Here is a 7,128-nt window from a genome sequence, read left to right as displayed (position 1 = left end):
CACAACCCGATGAGCAGAAACAGACTCTGCATGGCTTGGAAGAAAGGTCCTTCGGTAAATCCACTGCGTTCTCGTCTCTGGACTAAATGGGAGCAAGGACTTTTCGATCCGCTGGCCACATTGTGAACGGACACGGCACGCAGTTCAAAGCTTGTCCTTGGGAAGAGGTCGGCGAGCAGAACTCACACCTGCACCAAACCCAGGTCCTGTGGTCTCGGGACTCAGCACTCTTCCCTCCTCTCCCCTCCCTTCTGGGGACCTCAAAAGACAGCAGCACTCTGGCAGTGCGCACTGGGCTGGGCCTCCATCTTGTAGCCATATCGGAGGCTAAGCTTTCCGGCAGGTGTGAATCCCTGCCAGTGTGAATTGGCCACATCAAGTAGCCTGGAGTCTAGGAGCCGTGGAGAGCTGAGCCAGGCTCCCAGCACTGATTTATGTTTTGTAAATAGTGCCGAGGCGCGAGTGCGTGCGTGCGTGTGTGCGTGCATGTGTGTGTGGGAGTGGAGAACAAAGGTCACATGGAGGCTGTAAAAAAAAAAAGCCTAGTTATTGCTGTATTTCGATGTGGCTTCTCCCAAGACCACATTCTCCAGACTCCTGCAGGGAGTGACTGTTGAAAAGGTCAACAGCTAGTATTACACAGGCAGGGTGGGTCTCAGAAGCCCTGATTTCCCTACAAAATAGCACTTGTGGCTCTGAAGGGCATCATCCAAGTTTATTCTTTAATGCGCTTTTCCTCGCTTTCGTTTTTTTATATATAATTTAAAAAAATAAACATTTGCTACAAAAAGGTCAGTACAGCAAGGTCAGGGTGTACTGTTGAGAAGTCCTTGTGAGTCAACAAACAGCAGGGCTTCTCCACAATAAGGACAGACCCTTAGCTGAATGTGTGTCTCTCCCATTCCCCAGGGACAGACCTCGGCATGGCTTCCAGCTCCATAACTCTTGCATGCTCTGGGCTTGACCTTCCTCATCAAAACTTGGCCCCCTGTCCGCAAATACCAACAGAAAGGGCCACTTATCTGTTACCCAAGCAATGTAAACAGCCGTTCCTGGTCCCTGCCCACACCCCCAGGGTCGAGCTGCGGAGCCAAAGCTAGAACACAGGGGTAGAGTTTCCCCTCCTGCTTCCTCCTGGCAAGACTCCTGCATTCAAGAGCTTCCTAAGCACCACCACAGAAACACAAGTCTAGAAGAATCTCTGAGCAGCTACGATTTTGCCAAACTCTTGGCCATTTTCAAAGGAAGCCACACAACTGTCACCCTCCATACATTCAAACAGGAAGCCTCCTGGAAGTCCAGACAAATCTTATTTCTGATTTCAGGGTGGGTCTGTTCCCCTCCACTGTGGTTTCAGGTCAATAGACTGGATCCTGAAGGGTGTGCCTGTAGGGTAGGGGGTGTGAGGGTGTCCATCCCCTCCTACCTGTGACAGTTGAAGTCCATCTTTGTTTGGGTCCCACCAGCTGTGTGACCTTAGTGCCCCACCCCACGCCTTGGTAAAATAAGGGCCTGAACTACATGGCTTTTAGGTCTTACTATAAAATGGGTGTGTCCTTTGAAGTCTCTGTCCTCAGTGAGATTCTGTCAAAGACATAGGCTTTGGGGGACAAGTAAGGTTGTAAAGGTCATAAAATAGGGGCCCATAACTGGTTACAGCTGGTATCTTTAGAGGAAGAGTTGCTGGGGAAATGGTCAAGACACCTTACTAACTGAGCCATCTTCCCCGCATGAGTTCAAATCCTCATCATCTAAATAAAAGCCAGTCTACCACTGGTAGGGAGAGATGAGGGGGAGACAGGAGGATCCCTGGAAGGTACCAGCCAAGCATTTGGCTTGTTCCAGCCAAGCAAGCAAGTTCCAGGCTTGCTGAAAGACGCTCTCCCTAAAAACAAGGTGTGTGCAAACAACACAAGACTTAAATAAAAAAGGAAGAGGGTGCTACACTAGAGGCCTCCCTTCTCACCCTAGGATTCAGAAAGGGGGCAGCTAGAGCCCGGCCTCAGCAGCACCTAGCTCTTGAACTGACAGTGCTGAGAACTGTGAGAAAGTGTCTTGTGGCCCAAGCCCTTTGTTAGATGGACCTTGCCCACTCACTAGTTCACCCCTGTTGTCCTCTGGTCAGTGTGCTTGCTGTCCATTCTCAGCTTTGAGCTTAGCAATGGCTTCTCTGTGAGGAAAAGCCACACACACTCCCGTCTCGGCCTCCTCAGACTCTGTTAGCTCAGGTTGTCTGGTGCCAATTTTGACGACTAATTTCTGCTTTTATAGACCATTTACCATTCTTTTCCGGTCCTACCAATCTCTTCTACCACAAGCACCTCTCTACTCAAGCTGTGTGCAAGTGTGTGTGTGTGTGTGTGTGTGTGTGTGTGTGTGTGTGTGTGTGTGCTCTCCTGCGCACGAGCATTCGAGGAGGTCAGACTTCTGCTTCCTCAATCATTTTCCACATTATGTTTTGAGATGGAGTCTCTCACTGAGCCTGAAGTTCGCCAGTGGAGCTGTGGGAACTGCCCATCTCTGCTCCCCATCGCACACATCTAGTGCTAAGAGTTTACAAAACACCTTTCGTGCAGGTGCTGGGGATCTGAATTCAGGTCCTCACACTTGTATAGCAGGTGCCGTACCAGCTGAGCCATCTCCCCAGCCCTGCTCCTCCCCTACCCTTTTTGAGACATGGTTTGGCTATGTTGCCCAGGCTAGTCTCAGATGTCTGGGACAAGCAATCCCCTTGTCACAGCTTCCTAATAGCTAGACTACAGTATGCACTGTACCTGGCTTAGTTATTTTTGTTGTTGCCCTAGCAGAATGCCTGAAACTGAAGAGTTTGTAAGGAAAATATATTTAGGATCGTAACACTGGAGTCTAGGAAGTCCATTACCACGGTGTAAATCAAAAGAAAAATAGCCTTACACAAACTTGCTTTTGCTGGTAACTGATCAGCTCAGCAAAGAACTTTCTCTGGTAAGAAAGCCATTAACCTAATCCCATGAGGCCTCACCTCTCAACATGATCCCATTGAAGACCTAAGATCCCAGTGCACGGACACATGGAGAACCCACATGAACCACAGCAGACAGATAGGAAGATAGACTGTGTGTCCACTGAGATGTTTGTAGTGGATTCTTCTGGATTTGGTTTAATGCTTATACTGTTAGTTGGGTTCCCAAATTAAACAAAGAATCCCAAATAAGAAGAACCTCCATGCTGGGAAAGCAGAAACACCAGGCCTGAGAGACAACCAACATGTAAGAATCAGAGGTCACGGCCTAGGAGGGTTGCAGGTCCAGGGTGACCAGGATGGAATATAGGTTTTAGTAAGTAATAATTCAGGAATATTGGAGGGGAGAGTGTGCTAGCCTAGTGGAGGTTTGGAGTGGCCCTGCCTCTGAGATGTTTAAGGCATATTAAAAAATAAGGCTGCGTGTGTGTGTGTGTGTGTGTGTGTGTGTTTTCCATTCGAGAGTCCAGAACACTGGGGCAACAGGTGCTCTGTCCCTACATTCCTTACTAACATGTACACCAAACACTCTTTCCCTCCAAATGTTCTAGGTTTACCTTTTAGTCCACATCACACACTAGGGCGGCCTTCAGCTCTGATACAATGTTTTAATTCCTGACTTCCTTGTTCTCTGGTGTCTCCAGCCCTCTTGCTAGGGCATTCTGACATCCTGCCTGATTCCACATCCCAGGACTTGGAGTCCCTGTCCATTGTCCTGTCCTTCTACCTAGTTCTTTCCATGTATGGTTTCTCCCAGGCTAGTACCGGCCTCCCCCTGATGGGGGGAGTAGCTGTCACGCCAGTATCAAAGCCAGTGTGATCACACTACATCTCCTTAGCTCTTTGACTCCTTTGGACATGGGCCTGGCCTTGCCCAAATTCTCTGTAGCCTGAGTCTGATTCCTTCTAGGTCATTCTCCAGGTCTTTGTTCCAATAGACAGCTCTGCTGGATGTGCTCGATCCCGGTGGCTGGTTCACTTTGGGCAAGCCACCAGATTTAAGCCCCACTTCCCTCATGTCACAGGGAGCAACCCACAAGATGATTTGTATGAAGCACTTTGCACAGAGCCAGGGATGTGGAAATGGCCCAGATCTCAGGTATTACTACTGCCTCTGATAGTGGACAACTCATCTTCACTGATGTCCTGGCTAGTTTTATGTCAACTTGACACAAGCTAGAGTCGTCAGAGAAGAGGGAGTCTCAGTTGAGAAAATGCCTTAAGATCTGGCTATAGGGCATTTCTTAATTAATGATTGATGGGGGAGGGCCCAGCCTATGGTAGGCAGTGCTATCCCTGGGCTGGTGGTTCTGGCTTCTATAAAAAAGCAGACTGAACAAGCCGCAAGGAGCAAGCCAGTAATCAGCACTCCCCATGGCCTCTGCATCAGCTCCTGCCTCCAGGTTTCTGTCTGGTTTGAGCTCTTGTCCTATCTTTCTTTCACTGATGACTAGTGATATGAAAGTATAAGCAAAAACAAACATTTTCCTCCCCAACTTGTTTTTGGTCATGGTGTTTTATCACAGAAATAATAATAACTCTAACCAAGACAACTGATTCCACCTTCCATCTTGGGGAATAGGGTAGGATCTTGAACATCTGCTTAGGATGGTTTACCAACCCCTTGTGAGCTACCAACACACCAACATCAGATGAACCGGTGTTGTTATTTGGAAACAGACACGCCAACTAGTCTACTTCTCTGGCCCCACAGATGGTTTCCTCCTTCTCCATCAGCCCTAAGCTCCTGAAGGCTCTCCTTTCCCCACTGTCTGCCTTTGCTCAAGACATTTCAACTGGATTCTAACACAGACACATCCCAGTGTTCTTAGAATGTTTCCCAAGATGGGTTTCCAAGTTCCCTCCTTCTAAAGGCCTTTCCCACCACCTCAGAAATGCTGTTTTCTTTCTTGGAAAGTCCACTTAGCTTGTGCCTCCTTTGTCCCACAGTCTACAGTTGCTGTATGATGGTTGTCTGTGCCAACAACCCTGCTCACACAATGTGGCTCATTGATTCAGACCCTGGCATCCCTTAGAGAAAAGCCTTGGGTCCTCTTCATCTTTTGCCAAGAATATGCTAATAGTGGGTAGGGATGACATGTAGGTGTGTAGATAGATAGGTGGGTGGATGAATGACATATTTCTGAGTTATCCTTGCTGTAGTCTTTGAGTGATTTCCAGGCTAATCTTCCCAAGTTGGCTCATTTCATGACCCAAATACCTTCAGAACTCAAATTGCTTGCCAAATACAGTTCAAACTCCTCAGCTTGGATCTGGCCTCTGCCCTTTCCCGGCTCTTCTCGCCAGTATTCCGCAGTCAATCCATATCAGATGTTCTCTACCAAGCAGCTCTTCATTCTGTGAACCCTGGATCTGCAGGATCATCTTTGTTTCTCAGAAATGCCTAACAAAACCCTATTCCAGGCACAATGAAGCAGACGGCATTTTCAAAAGAGCTCAGGAGAGACATGTCCACATGAAGCATCACTCCTGGGGGGTGTTCCAAAGTCTTGCCAATTGTCTGTCAAAGTCTCATAAAGGGGCTGGGGAGGAAACTCAGTTGGTAAAGTGTTGACCTTGCAAGTATGAAGACCTGAGTTCAATACCTAGCACCCAGTATGGCAGTGTGCTCCTGTTATCTCAACCCTGAGGTGGGGGAAGGAGTATGTGGAGTTTTCTGGTTAGTCTAGCAGGTCACCAAGCTCCAGGTGCCAATAAGTGAGAGCTCTCATCTTAAATGATAAGATGGGAAATGTGGTGATTTGAATATGCTTGGCCCATGGAAAGTGGCACTATTAGGAGGTGTGGTCTTGTTGGAATAGGTGTGGCCTTGTTAGAGAAAGTGTGTTACGGTATATGGGTGCTTTGAGAGCTCCCAGTGCTCAAGCTCCACCTGTGCAGAAGAGAGAGCCTCCTCTAGGCCACCTATGGAAGTAAGTCTCTTCCTGGTTGCCTTTGGATCAAGATGTAGAACTCTCAGCTCCTCCTGCACCATGTCTGCCTGGATGCTGCCATGCTTCCTGCCTTGATGATAATGGACTGAACCTTTGAACCTGTGAGCCAGCCTCAATTAAATGTCATTTATAAGAGTTGCCTTGGTCATGGTGTCTGTTCACAATAATAAAACCTTAACTAAGACAAGGCCTAATGTCAACCTCTGGTCTTCACACACACACACACACACACTCACACACACACCAGTCTTTTTATGCTGAGGGTTCCATCCATGCATATACTATGTGTGTTTTGATGAAGTGCACTCCCATGCTCCCCAATTCCTTTCCTACCCCAGCAACACTTCCCCTTCCACCATCATGTGCTTTTTAATTTTTTAATTGCATTGAGTTTCCTTAGTGCTGCCTGTGTGTGCATAGGTGTAGGACCTGCAGGAAGGACTGGAGCCTGGGGAGCCCTACACAATTTACTCTAGGGAGTTTGTTTTCTTAGTGGGCTCTTACTATGCAGTCCAGGATGGCCTCAAACTCTTGATCCTCTTGTTTCAGGTCTTTAAGTGTTAATCTTCTAGGGTAGAGCTTGCCCGTGCCCCCTGTGTATAATTCCCTTCAGCCTTCTTTCTCTCCTACCTAGTGTTGGGGGGGGGTGTTGGAAGGGTGGAACACAGGTGAAGAAGGAGTTGTACAGAAAGGAACTCATAGAGTAACCAAAAAGTCCAGCTACAGTCCCCCTGAATGTGTGTGTGTGTGTGTGTGTGTGTGTGTGTGAGAGAGAGAGAGAGAGAGAGAGAGAGAGAGAAAGTGAGAGAAGAAGAAGAAGAAGAAGAAGAAGAAGAAGAAGAAGAAGAAGAAGAAGAAGAAGAAGAAGAAGAAGAAGAAGAAGTTCTCTACCAGAAGACATAGCAAAGTCATGATAATGTGGGCAGCACTGAACCCACCTTCTTCTGGGTCAGTTCATCTACTAGAACAAGTGAACCCCCTGCCCTTCAGTGAGCCCCTCTTCTTCCTAAGCAATCCTCATCCAACCTCCCCTCTCGTGGAGCTTCATAGTGGTCATATGTTTTCTTTGTTTACATTGCAGGGTAAGAGGGGAATGCTTTTCTCCCAAGATCAGGACCAAGGTAAGCACAAATCTACTTCCAAGGATCACTCTATTCAAGATTCTAGCCAGTG

This window comes from Micromys minutus (genome assembly GCF_963924665.1).
Source record: "Micromys minutus genome assembly, chromosome: 6".
NCBI lineage: Eukaryota > Metazoa > Chordata > Mammalia > Rodentia > Muridae > Micromys > Micromys minutus.
This window is presented reverse-complemented; position numbering follows the sequence as displayed.